Source organism: Bos javanicus, chromosome 20, assembly GCF_032452875.1.
Source record: "Bos javanicus breed banteng chromosome 20, ARS-OSU_banteng_1.0, whole genome shotgun sequence".
NCBI lineage: Eukaryota > Metazoa > Chordata > Mammalia > Artiodactyla > Bovidae > Bos > Bos javanicus.
This window is the reverse complement of record NC_083887.1, coordinates 18,723,488-18,746,675: the sequence shown is the minus strand read 5'-3', so window position 1 is coordinate 18,746,675 and position 23,188 is coordinate 18,723,488. Positions and strand designations below refer to the sequence as shown.

The following is a 23,188-nucleotide window of genomic DNA, read 5'->3' as shown; positions in this document are numbered from 1 at the left end:
TTCTATTGCCTCTCATTCTCAGTGGTGCATGCTAAGTCATTTCAGTTGTGTCTGACTTTTTTGCAATCCTGTGGACTGTAGCCCACCAGTCTCCTCTGTCCATGGGATTCTCCAGGCAAGAATACTGGAGTGGGTAGCCATGCCTTTCTCTAGGGGATCTTCCCCACTCAGGGATCGAACCCACGTCTCTTATGTCTTCTACATAGGCAGGCAGGTTCTTTACCACTAGCGCCACCTGGGAAGCTGTCAGTCATTTCCATTTTAGCCAATCTGATGGATGTAGTAGTACAGCATCAATGTGGTACTGTGGATGTAATTTAAATTTCCTAGAGACTGGTGAGGTTGAACTACTCAGATTTCCTTGTTTGTTTGTTTGTTTTTGTCTATGCTGGGTCTGCACTGCTGTGCAGGCTTTCCTCTAGTTGCAGTGAACAGGGGCTACTCTCTGGTCGCAGTGCACGAGCTTCTCATTGCTGTGACCGCCCTTGTTGTGGAGCATGGGCTCTAGGCTCACAGGCTTCAGTTGCAGCACATGGGCTCAATTGTTGTGGCTCCCAGGCTCTAGAACACAGGCTCGGTAGCGGTGATGGATGGTCTTAGTTAACCCTAGGCATGTGGGATCCTTCTGGATCAGGAATCAAACCCATGTCTCCTGCATGGGTGGATTCTTTACCACTGAGCCAGCAGGGAAGCCCGCACCCATATTTCTTCACATTTGAGCTTTTACTTAGCCAATGGTCAATCTCAGTCATTCAGCTCCTCTCGGTTAAACTTATGAAGGATGCTGCCATAAGAACCAAGGGGGTGTACACACATTCCACTCAAAGCCATCCTGCTTGTTGGCCTTTGTCACTGTCCACCAAACATTCCCACATCAAGACTCAACCACCTAGTGGAGGCCAGCCTCCTCTCTCCTGAAGTAATCCAGTCAGACACACGCTTCATTACAAACCTACCTGTGAGCTCCCCACATAATCTTACTTCGCAGTAAAGAAAGTGTGCCGAGTTCTCTTTGCCACTTAGTATCTATATGGCCAAGTGCAAGTCATTTGACCTCTTTTGGACTCAGGTTTCTTACGTGGAAGTGAGAGCATTGCTTACCTCACAAAATTGTTACAAGAATTAAAGGACTGTGAGCTTTAAATCCCTTCTTCAATGTCTAGTAGGTATTTTGCACTTGGTAAATATTATTTTTTTCCATATCCTTTTATCTCTCCACCGTTATTAACCTCCTCCTTTTACTTTATTAAGGAGGAGAAGGGAAAAAACCTTTGGCTTCTGCAATCAAGCCTGATGCTGATTCTTGACTAGCTTAATTATTAATTTCCCTGTATCACCGTACTCCAGTACTCTTGCCTGGAAAATCCCATGGACAGAGGAGCCTGGTAGGCTGCAGTCCATGAGGTTGCTAAGAGTCGGACACGACTGAGTGACTTCACTTTCACTTTTCACTTTCATGCATTGGAGAAGGAAATGGCAGCCCACTCCAGTGTTCTTGCCTAGAGAATCCCAGGGACGGGGGAGCCTGGTGGGCTGCCGTCTATGGGGTCGCACAGAGTCGGACACGACTGAAGCGACTTAGCAGCTTAGCAGCATCACCGTACACTCTAAAAGGGATCTGGTTGGTTGGTTAGTTGTTGGTTTTTAAACAGTCTTGAGTTAAATATTAGAATAATTTACACTAAAATTTCAAACTTTGGTGCTGCTCTGAAAGAACTTGGAAGATCTGGCAACACTGCTCACGTTTCCTCACAGCAACAGATCACCTGGAAATGAGCAGCCACTGCCCCTCCTTGCTCCCCAAGCCTGGCCATGAACTCTCTGGTTAGCCACACTCCTCTCCCTTCCCTCTTTTCCATCAGGCTGGTCTCATGCATTTATACCACCTCACTAACTGACAGTGTTTCAGTTTTCTACCTCTTCTCTAGATTCTTAAAGAACAAAATGACAGCTGTCTAAGATCTACCAGATACTTGCATTTAACATTGTTTCTCTTACAAGTATAGACTCCACAGTTCTCCAGATTCTTAACAACTTAAAATTGTCGGGTCTGGTTGGTTAGCCACTGGAACAGATTATCACAAACTTAGTGACTTAAAACAATACAAATGTACTGTCTTTCAGCTATGGACATCAGAGGTCCAGAATGGGTCTCGATGGCCTAAATTGGAGTTCGAAGAGCTGCATCCCTTTCTGGGGGCTCAGAAGAGAACTCGCTTTCTTTCCTTTTCTAGCTTGTGGAAGCTGCTCTTATTCTTCGGCTTATGGCCCTCTTTCTCCATCTTTAAAAGCCAGAAAGGACTGGTGGAGACTGTCTCATGCTGAGTCATACTGACACTTCCTGTTACACCACTGCCTCCCTCTTCTACTCTTGAGCCCCCATGTGATTACATTATGTATGTGAGTCGCTCAACCACATCCGACTCTTCGCAATACCATGGACTGTAGCCTGTCATGGAAATCTGTCCATGGAAATGAACATGGAAATCTTTTCTCTGTCCATGCAAATCTTCAGGCAAGAATATTGGAGTGGGCTGCCATTCCCTTTTCCAGTGGCTCTTCCCTACCCCGGGATCAAACCCGGGTCTCCTGCGTTGCAAGCAGGTTCTTTACCATCTGAGTCACCAGGGAAGCCTTCCAGATAATCTAGGACAACCTCTGCATCTCAAAGTCATCTAATTATCAACCTTAATTCCGTCTCCAACCTTAATTCCCCTTTGCCAGGTAACACAGCACATTCACAGGTTCCAGGGGTTAGGATGTGAACATCTTGAAAGTGGGGGAAGGAAGAAGGCAGATGGGCATTATTCTACCTTGCACAGCCCTCAATACTCTTAATAAGCCTTTCTTTTCTTGAAAAAATGGTTGAGCTACAATTGTTAATTTACCTAATAATGTTGCTACAGTTTCTTCAGTTCAAAAACCAAACAAAGGGATTTGTCTGATAATCTAGAGGTTAAGACTTCACCTCAATGCAGGGGTACAGGTTTGATCCCTGGTCAGGGAGCTAAGATCACCCATGCCTGCCAGCCAAAAGACCAAAACATAATACAGAAGCAATATAATAACAAATTCATAAAGACTTTTAAAATGGTCTAAATTAAAAAAAAAAAAAATCTTTGGAAAAAAACAAGCCTTCAAAATCCAAACAACTCATAGCCAACATTGTAACATTCCCATGGCAAAGCAAAGCAGTTTTCTCCTGCATGCCTATAAATTCCAACTGGCACTTTTTCTTGCTCCCCCAAAACATGATCACCTTTTTGGTCTGTTAGGAAGAATGAAGCAGATAGGGCAGAGTAAAGACGAATGACATGAGCTACAGATCCAGGTGCAATTTCACTTGGGGATTTAAAACAGAGGAAACACGAAGAAGCATATCAAAGAAACTTCTGTGTTGCCTAGGGTACCCAAGCCCTCAGCACAGCTCTGAATAAGAATTCAGTCTGAGAGCAATCCTAAACTGCTAAAGGTGCCCATGAATATTCCACCATGTTCCCTCTCCACAGTGTTTCAGATATTGCCCAGAGAAGGTCATCTGATTCACCCATGACACTGTCAGATTTAAACAGGAAAACAAATAAGACAAAGCAAGCAATATCACATGGGATACTTTCATGTATCTCTTCTCCACATAGGTAATAAGGACATTGCTTCCAGTTTACAAAACTCATTTGCTATTTCAAATCTTAAAGATTATATAACAAGCTTAAAATCAGTTGACTATATATGCATTTTCTCTATATAAACTTTGGGGAATTTTTCAGTGCACCAAATAATTTTTAAATATAGTGCATTTTGATTTCTATCTGAATTCATTTCCCAAATCACACACAAAGTTAGCTAGGTAATCAGACTCATCCTTAGGAGTCCAGCTATGAAGTTGGGAGACAGGATCCTGCCATGAGGATCATATCCTATATATAATCAGATTCTTGCTCTTCCTATTTCTAGCTAAACATTTTCAAATATTCCTAATTGCTTCTTTCTCTCTTAGACTTTATTTTCATAACACTTATGAGAGTTTTAATTAATTATCAAGCTAAGTTTTTGTTTACCTCATGAGGACAGAGACATTTCTTCTTTCTTCCAAGTTTCAGCTCTGTGCCCAGCATACAGTAGACTCACAAATGCCGCTGAATGAATAAAGCTCTTGTGTATCTTTTTAGTACACGTATTTATTCATGCCAGGCACTATTTTAAATCTTGTGCGTATATTAATTCATTAATTCTTATAACCAATTCTATTACACAGGGGCCATTATTTTCTCATTTTACAGATAAGAAAATGGGCATAGAAAGGTTCACTGATTTGTACAAAGTCACACACAGCCACTAATAACAGATAACATTGATTGAGTACTTATATGTGCCAGCAGGGCTTTGCAACCCAAGGTAACTTTGTCCAAACTACAAAAACAATGCTCCTTTAGGACAAATGAATTTATGAATTTAAACAGGCATCTGCTCCTCCAGGATGGTTAAACTCCCTCCAGGGCACGGGGGTTGTAAATCGAGAGCAGGCTCCCACCTGCACTGGCCCTCCAATCCTGAGCCTTTCAGCAGGGCCCAGCCAGCATAAAACACAGTGCACAAACACCTCACCCACAAGCTGCTCTGAGCACTAAATGGTGATTATCTCATAGCAACCCAAGAAACAGGCATTAGTGTTATCATCCCTATTTTACAGAAACAAGACCAGAGGCCCACAGAAGCACAGTGACTGCTCGGAGCTGTCCAGCTATTGAGTGACCGCGCTAGGACCCGAGCCAGGCACTGTGGTGCAAGGGCCCACACACCCACCAATACTCCCTACTGAAATTCTTACTCCTGGTTCTTGCAGCACCCTCCTATCTAGTCTCCATGCCCCCTGACTTGTCCCACAACTTAATCTACTCCTGAAACCACATGACCTTCTTAAAGGCACAAACCTGATCGTGTCTCCTTCCTGCTCAAACACTTCAAAAGCTCCCATACCCCACCCTACCCCCCAAGAAAAGTCAAGAGTCCTTCCTATGGCTAAGAAGGCTCCTTGTGATCTGACCCTGGCCACAACCTAGTGAACCCCTAACTCTCTCTCTGCCCCCACCCTGCAAACATTCTGCCCTGTGAACCTTCACACTTTTGCTGCCACCGGCCTTAGCAGAGGATTGTCTTTCCACCTGGAGCCCTTTCCTCCCCTCATTGCAGTTGATCAGCTCCTACTCATAACTCACGTCTCAGCCTAAATGTCTTCCCCAATTCATGTTCCCAGAACCCTCAGTCTAAATTAGATTCCCTAGGAGATTCTTTTATCATACCACATGTTTTCTTTACAGCAATGTCACATATATGTGTTTATGTGATCATTCAATCAAAGCCAGTTTTCCAAAATCCTAAGTATCAAGACAGCAGAGGCAATGTCTGTTTTGCTAGTTAACTGTAAACTCAGCATCTGACACACTTCCTGGTTCACACAGACAACCAAATCCTTTTGAATATCCCTGCTAGGCTCACTGTGCTTGCTCATCACCGCCCTCGTCACAATATACTGGAGCAGCCTGACTGTCTATCTTCTCCCATCAACTATAACTATGTTAGACACTAGGAGGACAAGACTCAATTTGACTTAGACCCTACTACTGAACCTCCAGGATCTAGCACGTTGCTCAGCACACTGCAAGCACTCAAACATTCCAGAGTAAATGAGCAAAGGAGCAGAAGTTCTTCGCTGTATCATCTCTGTATTATCACTGCCATAAATGACATGAATGAGCTGAAGAACAGTCCTACTCTAACCATTCTAAAGAAACAGAATCTGGATGGAGCACTGCAAAAGTTTTGGTGGGCTTCCCAGGTGGCTCAGTGGTAAGGAATCTGCCTGCAATGCAGGAGACTCAAGAGATGTGGGTTTGATCCCTGGGTCAGGGAGATCCCCTGGAGGAGGGCACACGGCAACCCACTCCAGTATTCTTGCCTGGAGAATCCTGCAGACAGAGGAACCTGGCGGGTTACAGTCCATAGGGTCACAAAGAGTCAGCCATGACTGAAGTGACTTAACGTGAAAGTTTCCAGCTTCAAAATCTGACCCAGCATGTTCCCCAGCCACAGCAGACAGGGAAGCCAACTCGGGCCTTGATGAAAAATGACCTGTCAGCTTAGTCAAAGATCTCAGGAGTGACCACTCACACAGAAAGCTCAGCATCCACTTTCAAGTCCTATAGAGACCAAAGCCACAGAACTACAAAGGATTCTCCCAGAGGGGAACTACCATGGTTATCAATAGACATATCACTCCCCATTAAAGGAAGATCTAAAAGACCCAAATCCTTCTCAATTGATAATTAAATGACTACCCATCCATCTGAAAGGAGGAAAAGGTTCATTCAAATAAAAAGAAGAAAAAGCAAATTAAAAAAAAAATTACTTAATAGCATTTTATAAGACTATAGAAGAAAAGCCATTCCTGAAAAGAATGTTTCTTCAAAGGGAAATATAAAAATCTTTTCTATATACAGAATATACATACAATGGAGGCAACATTTGGTCTCACTTTCACTTTGTTCCAAAAAGTCTCCTCACGCTTGGGAACACTGACAAGATCCTTAGGGTTCTATAAGAAGATTCTATTGTTTTGTCCACTGGCAAGTCATGATGGCTAAAGTTGTGTGTGAAGGAATTTCAGAGCAGACTTGGAGCCCATAAATATGAAGTGTGAATGGCAAAATGCCACAGACACATTGGTATTTCATTAAATTAATTATTATTAGTAAGACTATTTAATGACAACACAAATGGCCCTGGAGTTTTCCCAGTAGTGAGGGGGACATATGTTGAGTTGATCAAACTTCATCTTCTCTCTAAGTCAAGGCTAGGTCTCTCTTTCCAGACTCCACTAATTAGCTCCACACTCTAATGAGCTTCTCAGGTGGCTAAGTGGTAAAGAATCTGCCCGCCAATGCAGCTGACACAGTAGACACAGGTTCAGCCCCTGGGTCAGAAAGATCCCCTAGAGGAGGGCGTTGCAACCCACCCCAGTATTTATTCTTTTCTGAGAAATCCCATGGACACAGGAGCCTGGCAGGCTACAGTCCATGAGGTCGCAAAGAGTCAGACATGATTGAGTATGCAGGCACACTACTCTTAATCCTAATCTGTAAGGATGTAAAAATTTGCCTCCTCAATTCCTTTATTCTGTGACCACTAATCATCTCTGTCTTGCTACTCAGCATCTCATTAGTGCTGGAGTATTAATAATACCTTAACACAGATGACACTGAGCTTACTTTGCTTGGTTTATTACCTTAGTCATCTAAAAACTTAGCCCCCTTGACACAAAGTAGAAGCCTAAGTAAAATATTGCTTAAAAAGTTAAAACCAACTCGATGCTGACAGCACTCACAATGGTTTCATCAGCTCTACAGCTGTTAGGCACAGCCCGGCTGAGAGCAGACTCCCAGGGAGCAAGGAAGCCTCCCCCACGTTCACAGTCACCGCCTGGGGCCACCGAAGTCCTCTGGCTCTCCTTCCCACTAATCGGCATCACTCCCTTTTAGTAACTGAATTTGGAACAGATTTCTTTTAGAGAAGCTTTTTTAAATTGTAACCAGGAAAAAAAAAAAAACCTTAAAAATCACTCACCCAAGAAGCCGTTTTGGCTTATTTGCTGCACTGCCAGGGATTGGTTTTTATTTTTAGGAACGTTTTCATGAAGCCAGGCTTTATCTCTTTTACCAAGTGAAATAGATCCAGTTACTTTTATTCATCCTTTACTCTCAGTCTTCTATTTTTGGCCTCAAGAGCTATTTTCTCCAGTAAGAGGGGTGCTGCCCTCAAGATAACTAAAACTTAAATGGGCAAATTCAGCCAAGCCCATGGGTCCCTTCTCATGAAACCCAAAGTGGCATGAGAGCTCCATCTCATGAAGGGTCCCTGAGACACAGATATTCAAAGGAGGCTGAGTAGGTCGGTGACTTGGTGGCCCAGGACATGAAACTTACAAAAAAAGCAGACCCTAAACAACAGTTTTTTTCCCGCTGCTCTGTGATGACTTCCATATTGTATGGTCCTTTGGGTGCACAAAGATCCTCTTCAGGAGGTTTCCTTTTAATATACAAAGACCCTAGAAGGAAGGCCACTGCTATACTATTCACTACTTATGTGTTAATTAGAAGAAGACACCCTTTCTGCATATCCCACCTCAGGACTTGGCTTGTGAGAAAAGCATGAGTTGGATCTCTACCTCCCCACACTCCCCTGCCTGGCCTCTCTGTCATTGAATAGCAGTTGGGTTTCTTTGTAACACCGGAGCAACATTTATTTTTCCATTCATTCATCACATGTTTCAGGCATGACTATGAGTAAGGCACTTGTCATCCTTCTCAGTAAATGGCTGTCGTGAGCAATAGTGCCGAGGTGCTAAGATAAAATAGGCCCAGGGTTGGTGAATATTCAGGTTTAACTGGAGCACAGGAGAGCCATGAGTGGTTGAACTTAAAAAGGAGCTTACTTGACTAGTCAGTAGAAGATGGTGAATTAAGGCAATTTTAGAGAAGGGAAATAACTCACCAACACTCAGCTTTGCGGATATAGACTTGGTGATAGTCAACAGAATAGACTGGAGTGTGACAAGAGTAGGAGGAGCCTGGAGGCAGAGAGGCCAGCTAGGAAAGGTGACATTATATTATCCAAACACTCACCACCACCTGCCAAGGGAACATTATATACTCCTAATCCCTTAGCCTTAGGTCTGCCTACATGGCATTCTTTAGACAATTATATGGGAATGCATAGAAAACATGCCATTTTCAAGAAAAACTTTAAGAGCCTGTAAATGGTTCTATCACATGCTCTTTTATAATATCCCAAAGCAGAGCTGTTCCTTCAGTCTGGGTCCCAGGATGACAACCACATGGAGCAGAGCTGCAGCTGACTCAGAATGAGTAAGTACGGAGTGAGAGACCCTCCTGTGTCTGCAAGCTGCTCAGATTTGGGGACCATTATTGCCGTAGAACTTCCTAGGTTCATGGATGTGGGAAGCTAATGTACCATGAAAGCAAAGGCAATAAGGTCTTAGACTAGATGGACAGATGCAGCATGGGAGAGGAAAGGGCAGACACAATACTAATTATAACAACAACAAACCATCATCTAACATTCATTTAGTATTTATATGTCCACTCTTCTCTTAACTACATCTCATTTAATCCTCATAGAGCTAGAAACACATACCTGTTTAACACCAAAGTATGTGCTCTTACCCATTTTTGCCAGTAACCAATAAAGCCTGGTGATTGTAAGGTTAACTCAACAGAGCTGGGTTCCTCAAATCCTGCATGTTCTCAAAAATGTCCTGTCTCCAGGACTTGGCCAGCTCTTAGGAGCTGAGCTCTGAGTCCTTAGAATAGTCTGCCGGGTAAAAGTGTTATATGCCTGAAGCCTTGAGCCAAGCAGTATCAGTCTGGTCAAATAGTTTATCCTAACAGTATGATTCACAGTGAATTCCTGTCTTTTCCTGGGGATCTGGAGTCTGAACAACTGAAATAAATCACATTGGCACTGCATGTCTACATGACTGATTCCTAATAAAAACCCTGGACACCAGGGCTCAGGTGAGCTCTGCTGGTTCCCTGGTTGCACATCGCATCACACATCATTGCTCAGAGAATTAAGCACAGCCCTGCGACTCCCCTGGGAAAAAAGTTTTGGAAGCCTGTGCCTGTTTTCTCCTAGAAATCATGCCCAATGCATCTTTCCCTTTTCTCTTAATCTCTGTCCTTTTACTTCAGTAAACCATAGCCATGAGTGTACTAGCTTTTCTGAGTCGATGTCTTCTTTCAGCAGGTCATCAAGCCTAAGGGTGGTCTTGGGGTGTCATGACACAGCACAGAACATGAGACAGGCAAGTGTCAAAAGTGACCCCAAATTTTCAAGCCTAGGTGGCTCAAAAAATTCAAGAGCAGAAGTGGGACTTCTGGGCAAACATCCAGAGGAAAACGTGGTCCAAAAGGATACACGCACCCCAGTGTTCATTGCAGCACTGTTTACAATAGCCAAGGTATGGAAGCAACATAAGTGTCTATTGACAGAGGAATGGATAAAGAAGTCGTGGTATATGTGTGCAATGGAATATTACTCGGCCATAAAAAATGAAAGAATGCCATCTGCAGCAACATAGATGGATCTAGAGATTTTCATACTGAGTAAATTAAGTCAGAGAGAGATAAATACTGTATGACATCCCTCATATGTGAATTCTAAAAAGAAATGATACAAATACATAAATGTTTATGAAACAGAAACACTCACAGACTTAGAAAATGAACTTATGGACACATAGCGGGGAAGGGTGGGGGGAAGGGATAATGAGGGAGTTTGGGATTGACATGTACACGCTGCTATGTTTAAAAACTGAATAACCAACAAGGTCCTACTGCATAGCACAGGGAACTCTGCTCAATGTTATATGGCAGCCTGGATGGGAGAGGGTCTGGGGGAAAATGGCTACATGCATATGTATGGCTGAGTTTCTTTGCTATGCACCTGAAACTATCCCAACATTGCCAACAGGACACGCCAATATAAAATAAAGTTATTAAAAAAAGAGTAGAAGTGGAAAAGCCAGGAGGGATTGGTGAGCTGAGGTGGGGAGTAAAGGAGGAGGCTGAGCAGACAAGTGGAGGAAGGAAGGTAAGTTTAGCACCTGATTTACTACATCTGACTCCGATATCCAGGTAGGAATGTTTAGTGAGTGGTAGAAAATGTACAGTTGGAGTCTGTGATGGAAGTCCAGGATGGTAATACAGTTGGTAATTGAAACCACAAGAGTGAGAGAGAGTCCCGAGGAAAAGATTAGAGAAAAGGAGTGGCAAGGAGTCAAACATAAACTGCAGAGAATATAATTTGGCTGCCTTGGGAGCCAAAACCAGTGAGAAGGAGAAGCTACTTTTACCTATTTCCCATTCATCACAAAGAATGGTCTGTTTAATTTTAAATAAATTTATATTAATCCAGGGTTTTGTTGATATATAAATAGCAGTAAAAAAAAATCAGCAGTATTGATTTTCTCATAGTATCTTCATTTTCAAAGGCATTTAAAACCCTGCTTCATGAGCAAAGCATCTGGGCGTGACTATGATGCTGTTGATAATCCAAATAAACTGGGGCAAAGGGAAGCCCCAGCCATCCATGATACTCCATCATGTATCTGTGCAGCTGCCACCAGGGCTATTTTTATGTGTTAATTTACGTTAAAAATTATTTTTTTTAATTGGGTCCAAAAAAAAGAAAATGATAAAGCCAGTTCAGGGCCTGTGAAACAGAGGCTTCTTTTCACTTAACACAGCACTCTCTATTTTTCTGCATTTCCCTCCAACAGCAAACAGAGCAAGAGGCCAAGAGCATCAGGCTCAACTCTGACCTTTCACTTTTTCTTCTTCTCCTTTCAGGTAGGATTTTTTCTTCTATTCCACCATGCTTTTAGGTCCCATAATCTTCTTACTGAGGCATCAGAAAACAAATCTGCTAAAATCTTCCTTTTTTTATTTTTACCCTTTTTTTTTTTTTTGCTTGAGAATGCACATACACAGCTACTTTTAGGAGAGAATAACAAATTGTTCCTAGGACCTCATAACAGACAACAAACGCTAAGGAAATCTCAGCTTCTTATGCTGCCCGTGATGGAGAACTCTGTTCCATCACCTCAGACTCAAGTTGTTGGGAAAGCCATTGACGTATAACATCCAAACCAGTGTCTCAAAAGCTCCCCCGTGTGTGCATATGAAAAATAACTCATCAAAGGAAAAATGCACTGGATTAAGGGCAAAACTAGAAAAGGGACCAATTTTCAGACCTCAAAAATGTGTTAAGATACAAGAAAACAGCACATCATATAATTATTACTTTATTTTCATGTCGTATTTATGATGTAAAAGAATAATTACTTTAAGTGGGCTGGTTTTATATAGATTATAGCATTAACAAATAAAATGGATGCATGAAAATGTTTTGATTTTTCTATAAAAGGGATTTTAAAATGCCAAAAATGAAAAATCACTGGATATACACAAAAAGAAAAGATAAGCTATCCAAAGAGAACACAAGCAATTGATCTGAGCATTTCAGCCCAAGAAAGGAATTGTGTGAAAGTAAACCAAAACTTTTCACACAACTTTTCACACTTTTCATAAAGCCTAGTGGCAAGGTTTTCAGATTTCCCTTTTTGCCCGTTTATCTTTCCCTCAGGGAAAAACAGGGTATAGCTAAGACCACTAATGTAAATCAGCAACCTCCTCCCTCCACCCCCAAGCAAATGGCAGGCTTCCAGAATATTAAAGCCAAGACTGGCAAAGGTTTTGTCTTCCAACCTCCATCTTTTACAAATGAAGAAAAGTGAGCTCAGAGAAATGAGTGGAGTTGACAGAAAAAACTGAGAATAGACCCTTACTCTTTTGTTTTCTAGTCCAACCATTATTCCTTTACATCATGCTGTCTCCCGATTTTTAACAACAGAAACGGATAATACGTAGGAAAAACACTAATAAATAGTATTTCAATACTAAAAGGTACTAAGCACTTAGTCTGTGCCACACATGGTTTTAAGTACACTACTAGAATTAACTCAATTGTCCTGAGAGAAACATTCTGAGGTTATATTACCTCAGAATGTCACCTCCACTTTACAGATGGGGAAACTGAGGCACAGAGAAGTACCTCCCCAGGGATCTTAGAAAGTCATAGGGGAATCGTTCTAATACTTACCCAGTCTAATCATAGAGATTAAATCCTTAATCACAAGTAACTAAATAAGACACAGAAAGTATGACTGTTATTCAAAATTCAACAGGGCACCAGCTATAAAATTAAACTTTGTTTTGCTTTGTTTTTTAAACAGGAGTGCATGCATGCTCAGTCGCTCAGTTGTGTCTGACTCTTTTGTGACCCCATGGCCTGTAGCCTGACAGGCTCCTCTGTCCATGTGATTATCCCATCAAGAAGACTGGGGAGGGTTTTCATTTCCTACTCCAGGAGCTCTTCCCAACCTAGGGATGGAACCCACATCCCCTGCAGCTCCTGCATTGGCAGGTGGGCTCTTTACCACTGAGTCACCTGGGAAGCTCCTTGAACAGGAGTAGGACCAACTTAAAAAACATAATAATAACAGCTAGCTTAGAAGGAAAAATCTTGCCCAATTAGAACAATAAACTTGAAGCTTTGTAAGTCTCCGATTTTATACAAATCATCTAAATAGAGGGTTGTATCCTTTGGCATGCTAACTGAAATCATGTTTACCTAGAATTAGAAAGTATGCTCATCTATTTATACTCTTCTAGGCATTTCTAACTGAAACTCCAGTACTTTGGCCACCGCATGCGAAGACTTGACTCATTGGAAAAGACTCTGATGCTGGGAGGGATTGGGGGCAGGAGGAGAAGGGGACAACAGACGATGAGATGGCTGGATGGCATCACTGATTCGATGGACGTGAGTCTCAGTGAACTCCAGGAGTTGGTGATGGACAGGGAGGCCTGGTGTGCTGCGATTCATGGGGTCACAAAGAGTCGGACACAACTGAGCGACTGAACTGAACTGAACTGAACTGAGGCATTTCTTGTTGAACCTATTTTCCAAGTGATAAAATTAGATTTCTTAAGGGGGGAAACCCCTCCTGCTTCTCTAACTGATCCAAATTAATACCAACTTCCTAAAGATACCACTGACCACCCAGTGTCTACATCCAATGGAAATGTGCAGGCTTACCTCATGGAAGCTCTTCATTGTTTTCTCCCTCTCTTAGTTTCTGCAACATCGCTCTCTTGGCCCTTGCCTGGTCTTTTACTCCTCTTTAGCAGGTCCTCCTCACCCATATGCTTGGCAAGGCTTGGCATGTATTCCCAGGGTTCTGTCCTTGCTGGGTTTTCCCCACAGCCCCTGCCCACACTCATACCATAGCTTCCCATGCTACTTAGGAAATGATGCCTGTTTTCAATGCTGGGGTTTCCAAGCTGCTTCTTTCCTCTAAGCTTCACACTGTCTGTGGCAATTCTTCAAACTCGACATAATCAAATCCAAATTCCTTATATGTCACCAAAAATTCTATTTTCCAGCCTGTGGTCCTTATCTTGCTTAATAGAGTTCCCCAGTTCACAAGCCCAAACCATGAGTCACCTGAGACTCCCTCCCTTCTTCTCACGATACATCCAGCAAAGCTGTAATTTCTACAAATTGTACTTTCTAAATTGCTCTTGAATCCTCCCCTCTTACCTTCGTGTTCATGAAAACCATGTAGAGTCTATCTGCATGACCGTATCTCTCCCCATCTCCCAAAACACTGGCTTAGGTTGGGTTCCATAAGAAACAGACTCTAAGCTAAGAATTTAAGTGCAAATATTATTGAAGAGACCCCAGGGAGCAAGTGTAAGGGGCGTGGAAGAACAGCAGGGGCGAGAAGAAATACTGATGTGAAAATGATCAGATCACTGCTGTGAGCAGTGGGGCTCCATCCAGTGGGGACCTCCAGGACACCCAAGGATGAACTGCAGTTTTGCCCCACTCAGGGGCCAGGAAGCTGGGACATTTATCCATCATTGTCTCAGGGCTGCTACCAAGGGGGTTAACTCCCCCTCATTGGGCCTGCCTCCTTGGAGTCTAGCAAACTTCCAGTCACTGTTGGCTTGCGTGGGAACCATGGCTGCCGAGGGACTCTGAGAAATCCTGGGAGGCTCCCAGAGGCTTTAGAAAGACTCCAGGTGCCTCTGCACAGCCTACCAGACATTCCATGCTCGTCTCCTTCTTTCTTCTTTCGTCATTTCCCACGTGCTCTAGCCTTACCAACCTCCCAAAGGTTCCCAAAACACACAAGGCCATTGTCACCTCTGTGTTTTGGACTTACTAGTCCCTCTTCCCAGACCACCTCTACCTCTCAAGCCTCTTCCCCTCCATCTGAAATACCACCACTTTTTGACAGGATACAGCTCACATATCCCGCCCCATCTCAAGATCTCAAGCTTCCCCTCAATTTCCTGCCCCTAAGTCGAACACTTGCATCCATGCCACTGCCATGCCTTGTCAAACTGCCTCCCTCATCAAACCGCATGGTAGTTGCTGGTTGTGGTTGGGCCAGCCAGCTGGAGTGTGAACTCCTGACGAGTAGGGACTACGCTCGATTTCTCTCTGCTGCGCCAGCACCACGCCCAAGGCCAGGAAGGAGGAACAACTGGAAAAATACCAAATAATTCCTGAAAGGTCTGGATATCATACAGAATAAGTAATGTAAATCTCCAATTAACACAGCAAACAAAACAAAGCATAAGAAAGATGGGGGAGGGGATATAGCAATTTTCCCTTTAGTGCATGGTTTTCTTAAAAAATTGCTAGGTAGGGAGATTTTTCCTTTGTTGTTGCTGACCCCATGGACTGTAGCATGCCAGCCTTCCCTGTCCCTCACTATCTCCTGGAGTTTGTCTAAGTTCATGTCCATTGAATTGGTGATGCCATCCAACCATCTCATCCTCTGTCACCCTCTTCTCCTCCTGCCCTCAATCTTTCCCAGCATCAGGGTCTTTTCCAATGAGTCAGCTCTTCGCATCAGGTGGCCAAAGTATTGGAGCTTCAACTTCACCATCCGTCCTTCCAATGAGTATTTAGGGTTGCTTTCCTTTAGGATTGACTGGTTTGATCTCCTTGCTGTCCAAGGAACTCTCAAGAGTCTTCTCCAACACCAGAGTGAAAGCATCAATTCTTTGGTGCTCTGCCTTCTTTTATGGTACAATTCTCACATCTGTACCTGACTACTGGAAAGACCATAGCCTTGACTATACAGACTTTTATCAGCAAGGTAACGTCCTTGCTTCTTAACATACTGCCTAGGTCTGTCATAGCTTTCCTGCCAAGAAGCAATCACCTTCTAACTTTTCCTTATATATGGGCTACAAATCAATATGGTTTACTCTGCCTCAGCTTCTTTAAGTGTCTCTTTATTGGCACTGGTTTCCTTCAAGGGAAACTGGGTGCTTAAGAGACTCTGACAGGGAACCCCTGAGAAAAAATCTTCTACGTGTTCACTCATGGGTATTTTGTGAGCACATTTCAACTTTTCACACTCAGGCACTTTCAAGTGTCTGACTGTAAGTGGGCTTTACACTGAGCCTATCTTTATAGTTAGATACCCCTAGAAGGAAGAAGGGCTTCCCAGGTGGAACTGGTGGTAAAGAACCCACCTGCCAATACAGGTAGATGTAAAAGACGTGGGTTCAATCCCTGAGTCAGGAAGATCCCCTAGAGGAGGGCATGGCAACCCGCTCCAGTATTCTTGCCTGGAGAATCCCATAGACAGAGGAGCCTAACATGCTGCAGTCCATAGGGTAGCACAGAGTTGGACATGACTGAAGCAATTTAGCATGCACACACACAGAAGGAAGAAATAAGTGATATAATCACCTCCTAAGACCTACTTTACTGGCCCCTCAAGGTCACCTGCCTCTGTGCCCCAGCTGAACTGTCCCTGCAGAAGACTTCTGCCCCCTTCAATGCTGATGGGCAGAAAACCAATGCAGTGTGGGGTAGGGGTAGTCTTCCCCTCAACTTTCACTGGCCTGAATAAGGATTAAATTCATATTTTGGGGTAGGGTTTTTTTAACATATTAGTTGCTAAAAGAAGAGGTGATAAACTATTTCCAAAGGTCATTTTAGTTCAGCCCAAATTGACTCTGCCTGCATTGACGTGAAAACTAAACAAACTGCAGATATCTTTGAACTGGATCCTGTGACACAGTTTGTACTGGGCAACTGTTGTTCAAGATTTTGCTATTCACTGATCAATGCCACCACGTCTGATGGAAACTAAATTGCCTTCCATCCATATAGACGTGATTTCAGCTTTTCTCCCCCTGCCCCTCCCCATCCTTATGGTTACACAATGGAAAGGAAAACAACCACAGTGGATCTCCCTTGTTGGAGGCTATAACACTGGGTGTTCCCTTCCATCACCTGTGTTTTGGGTTTTACCCTAACCAACGTCAGGATCCTTTCATCTGAGGTGACAGAAATCTACACATAAAGTAACAATGCAATCTGTTGCAGGAGAAAGCAAAGAAGAAATTTTGGAACACCCTGCTCAGAAGTCAGGTCAGCTGTTTATATTTTATTTCATATTTCCAGATTCAGTGTAGGCAGCCAAAGAGTTGCTATTCAAAATGTTTTGCTGACCTCACAAGAACCAATGTAAATAGACTTTCTACACAATGACGCCAATGCTGAAGGCAGTTTCTGTGTTTTTATATTTTGTGAGATCTCTGTGTATACTGCTTCCAAGTCCTTGTGTTGGTGAGCAGAGTTTTGCTTTGGTGTAAACTGATACCAATTTTTGCAGCCTACTGTTTCTCCTAGTTTCTCTCCAATAACTACAGAACCAAGGAGAACAGAGTGAAAGGTCATGCTGTACTTAATTCCCCTTTTCATTCCTATACTCCTTGATTTTCTTTGCCTGGTGTCCATGTCTCAGAGTTGTTTTATGACCAATATCTTGCCCTTAAAGGTTTGGGCTACCCAATCAAGCAATCCCCAATGGATAACAGAAGCTAGCAATTAACTCAATACTCCTTAAGTACCTCTGAGGGGCAAATTACAACTTTTCTAAGCATTCACTTCCTTTTTTTTTTTTTCTCAATCTCAGCATTCCTTTGAAGAAATGAATGACTTGAACCAACAATTTACCATCCAAGAAATTGCAGTACAGAGGTTTTGCACTTTATCCTCCAACAAGGAGCAAGTCAGTGAAAGGGCCAGAACAAAGCACAAGCCTAATAACAAAGTTCGGTGTCCTTTCCCTCATCCTCCCCTATGCTTATGCCAAATTCCACTTTATAACAAACCGCGGTGGAGAGATGCTCTAGCTGAGGTCTATGTGCCTGTGGAAAAACACAGGAGGGCCTGAGACTCCTGAAACTGTACCCAAATGGTTGATATATGTGCATTTTTATGAGGAAAGAATCAATAATTCCAGAATGGCTAACAATGATTTTAATCATATGCTTCGTATTAAATATATTTGAAATAGCAAAACAATCCTATATGAGACCTGACATTTCTCTGTCCCATCTCCTAAAATGTGCCTTGTTGCAATTTTACACATACAACAAGCTACCCCAGAAGTAAGTAGGTTAAAATAACAATATGTATTTCATTTTCTCCCAATCTGAGCAGGGCTCAGCAGGCACAGCCCTCCGTTCCATGAAATGCCAACTGGGGTGACCCAACCGGCACTGGGGGATCTGCTGGCTACTGGTTCCTCTCCACGTGGGCCTGCATGGGGGAGGCTTGGCTTCCCCACAGCCTGGCAACTGCCTCAATAGACTGTAAGCAGAAACTACACCACTTCTTAAGGCCTATACTCAGAGTCAGACACAGTGTCCCTCTGCTCCAGCCTATTGGTCAAGCCATCATGAGAAGGTTCACGGGGAGGACGTGTAGACCTTACTTCTTGACAGGAAGAGCACCAAAGAATTTTGAGGCCATGATTTTAGACTGCCACATATGTCTAGGGTCATCTTTTCTCTTCCTGAAGTTTGCTCCACCACAGATCTTTGCTGTATGAGAGACCAAGCTCTGACACTTCTTACATGTCCCTCTTGCCAGGATGAGTCTGTAGGCAACGCAACCTACTACCCCAGTTGATCTGCTCCTCTCTGGTCACCCTTGGCTCCTTCTTAGCTGCAGGTGCTCACCCCTCCATTGCAAGGATCACTCGAAATACTCTGTGTAGCCTATTCCTTTAAAGAAATGCTACCCAATGGCTTTAGGGGGATAATGACTGTGGGTTCTGTCTCTAGACAGAGGGATAAAAGTTCCTCTGAGAGATTTCTATTAGATATGAGCAATGCAATGAGAAAAAAAAAGAGACTGGCCTTTCCCAGCATAAATCCGTGAACCATTGACTGGATTGAAAGCATTCCCAAGTCAGCCTGTTTACAGGCACTACCCAACCACATAACTCTTTGAAAAGCAAGAGTTATTAAGATTTTCAAGGAAATGCCAACCAGTACTTACATTTCTTGCATCACTTTCCCCCATTCTCTTCATTAAGTCAAATGACTGATCCATAAAATTGGTTATCAGCACTGAAAAATTCTCTGATACTATCTGCTTTAGGCTGCCTCAGGCAGACTTTTGGAAATGGTCTGCTTTCGCTCTGCAGTAGAGGTGATAAAAAAGGGCCACCAGCTGAGGAGAAAAAGTTCCAACTCCAGGCTTGATGAGGTTATAAGCCACTATTCAAATCAACCAAGCACTCCAGAAGTCTTTTATTAGTCTTTTTTTTTTTTTTTTTTTCATTCTCCAGCAACTTTTATTGGTCACAGAATGTGAAATTATGTGCAGCACCTGGGGTTTAATTAACAGTCTCATTTATAAACCAATTCAATATTCATCTTATTTTTAAAACAACGTTTGCTTTTGAATAAACTGATATGTAAAACCAACACGCTCCTACCCCATGCAAAAGCAAGCAGCTTGTAAACCCACTGTTAAGGAGACGCTGGATGAAACACCAGAAGTTTTACCCACACTTTCACCAACCCACTCTCTCTGATCCATCAGCATGTCAGGACCCCTCCTGTCTTCAGAGCCTTTGCAATCATTTTCTTTGTTCCAGTCTCTCTTCTCCAGAAAGTTCTGTGGCTTGTCTCCTCTTCCTCTTCAGGTCTTTATTTATATTTCACTTTCTTAGTGAACCTGCCCTTGGAAGCCCCATCTAAAATTTGCAAACCACTGTACACACACCACTTCCTCTCATCCTCTCCTTATAATTTTCTTCTCACTATAGAGTATATGATGTATTTTACTTATTTACTGCCTGTCTCCCCTTCTATAATACAATGATACCTTCATGAACACAGGATTTTTTTTATGTCTTGTTTATTGCTGCTGCTGGAATAGTACCTGGCATCAAGTAGATGTGCCAGACATATTTATTAATAAATAATTGAATGAACTATCGATCCAACCTGTAACTGTCCTCACATGGTGATAACACAGGTTCCTAGTTGCACTGCCTGCTTTGAAAAGAGTTACCGATCTGGCTCTAACAGCCTTCCAACTGGCTTACTTTTCTATTCCTGCCGTAACAAATTACCACAAACTTTGTGGCACAAGGCAGCAAAACGTCATTGTCTTACGGTTTCGTAGGTCAGATGTCCAACACGGGACTCAGTGGGCTAATATAAGGTGTGGCCTGGCTCTGTCCCTTTCAGGAAGTTTTAGGGCAAGATTTGTTTCCATGTATTTTTCAGATTCTCTAGGTCATCCCCAACCCCAGGAAGGTGTGTGGCCCCTTCCTGCATTTTCAGAGCTGGCAATGTCACCCGGCTCTGGCCCTTCTTCCTTGGTTACATCTTCCTCTGACTCTCTTTTTCTGCCTCCCTCCTTATGTGAGACCCATGCAGATAATCCAAAACAATTTCCGTATTTTAAGTTCATCTGGTTAGCAACCTTAAATCCATCTACAACATTAATTTCCCTTTGTCCAGCAACTTAACATATTCCTAGACCTCTGAGATGAGGATGGGGAACTCTTTGATGGCCATTCTCTCTTCTCATCACATCATTCTCTGGAATAATCTAAGAAATGACAAGACCTCTCCCATCACTTTCATAGCTGTGATGTTTCTTATCCAGATCCATACTGAGCCCTTACATTTGCTCCTGTCATAAATCCTTATTGAGGTACAGTACAAACTTCCCTAGACTTAGAGGCGGAAGACATTCACTGAAGATCCTTTCTGAAACTGACCAACTCAGTTACTATCACTGAGACTCCCTTTTCTCAACAGAAAAATGGAAATAACAAAACCTCCTGACAGGGCTATTATGAAGATGAAATGTGGTAATGTTTATAAAAGCTCTATAAATGTCAAACTCCACTCGATGTAAGGGATCATTATTATGATAGACACCTCTAGCACCAAGGATACCCTGAGTCTGTACTGATGGTGGTTTTGATTGTTTTGCTCCCTGAAAGGAATGATATGAATTATCACTTACATACTTTGGACAAATCAGAAAGGAAATAGACAGTGCTACTCACAGTACAAGTCCTACATTACCTCTTCCTGGATTATGATGACAATATTGCACAGACAATCCAAATGTGAACAAGAATTTGGTTTTTCCTATTTGAAGGTTCTGAGTACAAACTGAAGCAGGGCAAAGGCTAACAGAGTTTTGCTAAGAGGATGCACTGGTCATAGCAAACACCCTCTTCCAACAGGACAAGAGATGACTTTACACATGATACCACCAGATTGTCAATATCAAAATCAGATTGATTATATTCTTTGCAGGTGAAGATGGAGAAACTCTATACAGTCAGCAAAAACATGACTGGGAGCTGACTGTGGCTCAGATCATGAACTCCTTATTGCCAAATTCAGACTTAAATTGAAGAAAGTAGGGGAAACCACTAGACCATTCAGGTATCAGTTCAGTTCAGTCACTCAGTTGTGTCCAACTCTTTGCGACCCCATGAATTGCAGCATGCCAGGCCTCCCTGTCCATCACCAACTCCCGGAGTTCACTCAGACTCATGTATAACCTAAATCAAATCACTTACAATTATACAGTGGCAGTGACAAACAGATTCAAGGGATTAGATCTGATAGACAGAATGCCTAAAGAACTATGGACGGAGGTTTATAATATTGTACAGGAGGCGGTGATCAAAACCATCCCCCAAACAAAGAAATGAAAAAAGGCAAAATGCTTATCTGAGGAGGCCTTACAAATAGCTGAGAAAAGGAGAAGTAAAAGGCAAAGGACAAAAGGAAACATATACCCAGCTGAATGCAGCATTCCAAACAATTTCAAGGAGAGGTAAGAAACCCTTCCTAAGTGAACAATGCAAAGAAATAGGGGGAAACAATAGAATGGGCAAGACTAGAGATCTCTTCAAGAAAATCAGAGATACCAAGGGAATATTTCATTCAAATTTGGGTATAATAAAGGACAGAAATGGCATGGACCTAACAGAAGCAGAAGATATTAAGAAGAGGTGGCAAGGTGGCCACCTCTAGCTCACCAAGCTCCAGCAGAAGGAGAAGCCAGGTAAGTAAGGAGGTCTCCATACCATGGTACATACAAAGCAGACTGCCAGCAAATCAACTGGTGATAAAGCCCCAAAGAAGCAACTCGCTACAAAAGCCACTGGCAAGAGTGCACCTTCTACTGGAGGGGTGAAGAAACCTCCTCATTACAGGCCTGGTACTGTGGCACTCTGTGAAAGCAGACGTTATCCGAAGTCCACTGAACTGATTCTCAAACTTCCTTCCAGCGTCCGGTGCGAGACATTGCTCAGGACTTCAAAACAGATCTGCGCTTCCAGAGTGCAGCTACTGGTGCTTTGCAGGAGGCAAGTGAGGCCTATCTGGTTGGCTTTTTGAAGACACCCACCAACCTGTGTGCTATCCATGCCAAACATGTAACAATTAAGCCAACAGACATCTAGCTAGCATGCTGCATACGTGGAGAACATGCTTACAAATTGACTATGATGGGAACATTTCATCCTTTAAAAAAAAAAATCTCTTTTTCCTGTTATTGGTAGTTCTGAATGTTAGATATTTTTCCCCCATGGGGTCAAAAGGTACCTAAGTATATGATTGCATGTGGAAAAATAGGGGACAGAAACCCAGTATTGGCAGTTCTTCCATTTTCATTTGTGTGTGAATTTTTAATATAAATGCAGGGACATAAAGCATTAATGCAAGTCAAAATGTTTCAGTGAACAAGTTTTTCAGCAGTTCAATTTTATAACGATTATAAATAAACCTGTTAAATTTTTCTGGAAAATGCCAGCATTTGGATTTTTTAAAAACAAGTAAATTTCTTATTGACTGCAACTAAACGGTGTTTGCAGCATTTTTCTCATACAGTAGATTCTGTCCACTCATATACTTTGCTAAGTGAGTTGTCCTACGTGCAAGTACATGTTTTTAATGTTGCCTGACTTCTGTGCTGTTCCTGTAAGTTTGCTATTAAAATACATTAAACTATAAAAAAAAAAAAAAAAGAAGAGGTGGTAATAATACACAAAAGAACTATACAAAAAAGAGCTTAATGACACAGATAACCACGAGGGTGTGATCACTCACCTAGAGCCAGACATCCTGCAGTGTGAAGTCAAGTGGGCCTTAGGAAGCGTCACTATGAACAAAGCTAG

At 42.7% G+C, this 23,188-nt stretch overlaps 1 protein-coding gene and 1 pseudogene across 6 annotated transcripts in view; one reads left to right on the top strand and one right to left on the bottom strand.

Moving 5' to 3' along the window:
- PDE4D (phosphodiesterase 4D) overlaps positions 1-23,188 on the bottom strand; it is a 1,603,025-nt gene that overhangs the window by 1,461,718 nt on the left and 118,119 nt on the right. The window lies entirely within an intron of this gene.
- LOC133233546 (histone H3.3C-like) lies at positions 22,067-22,500 on the top strand (annotated as a pseudogene).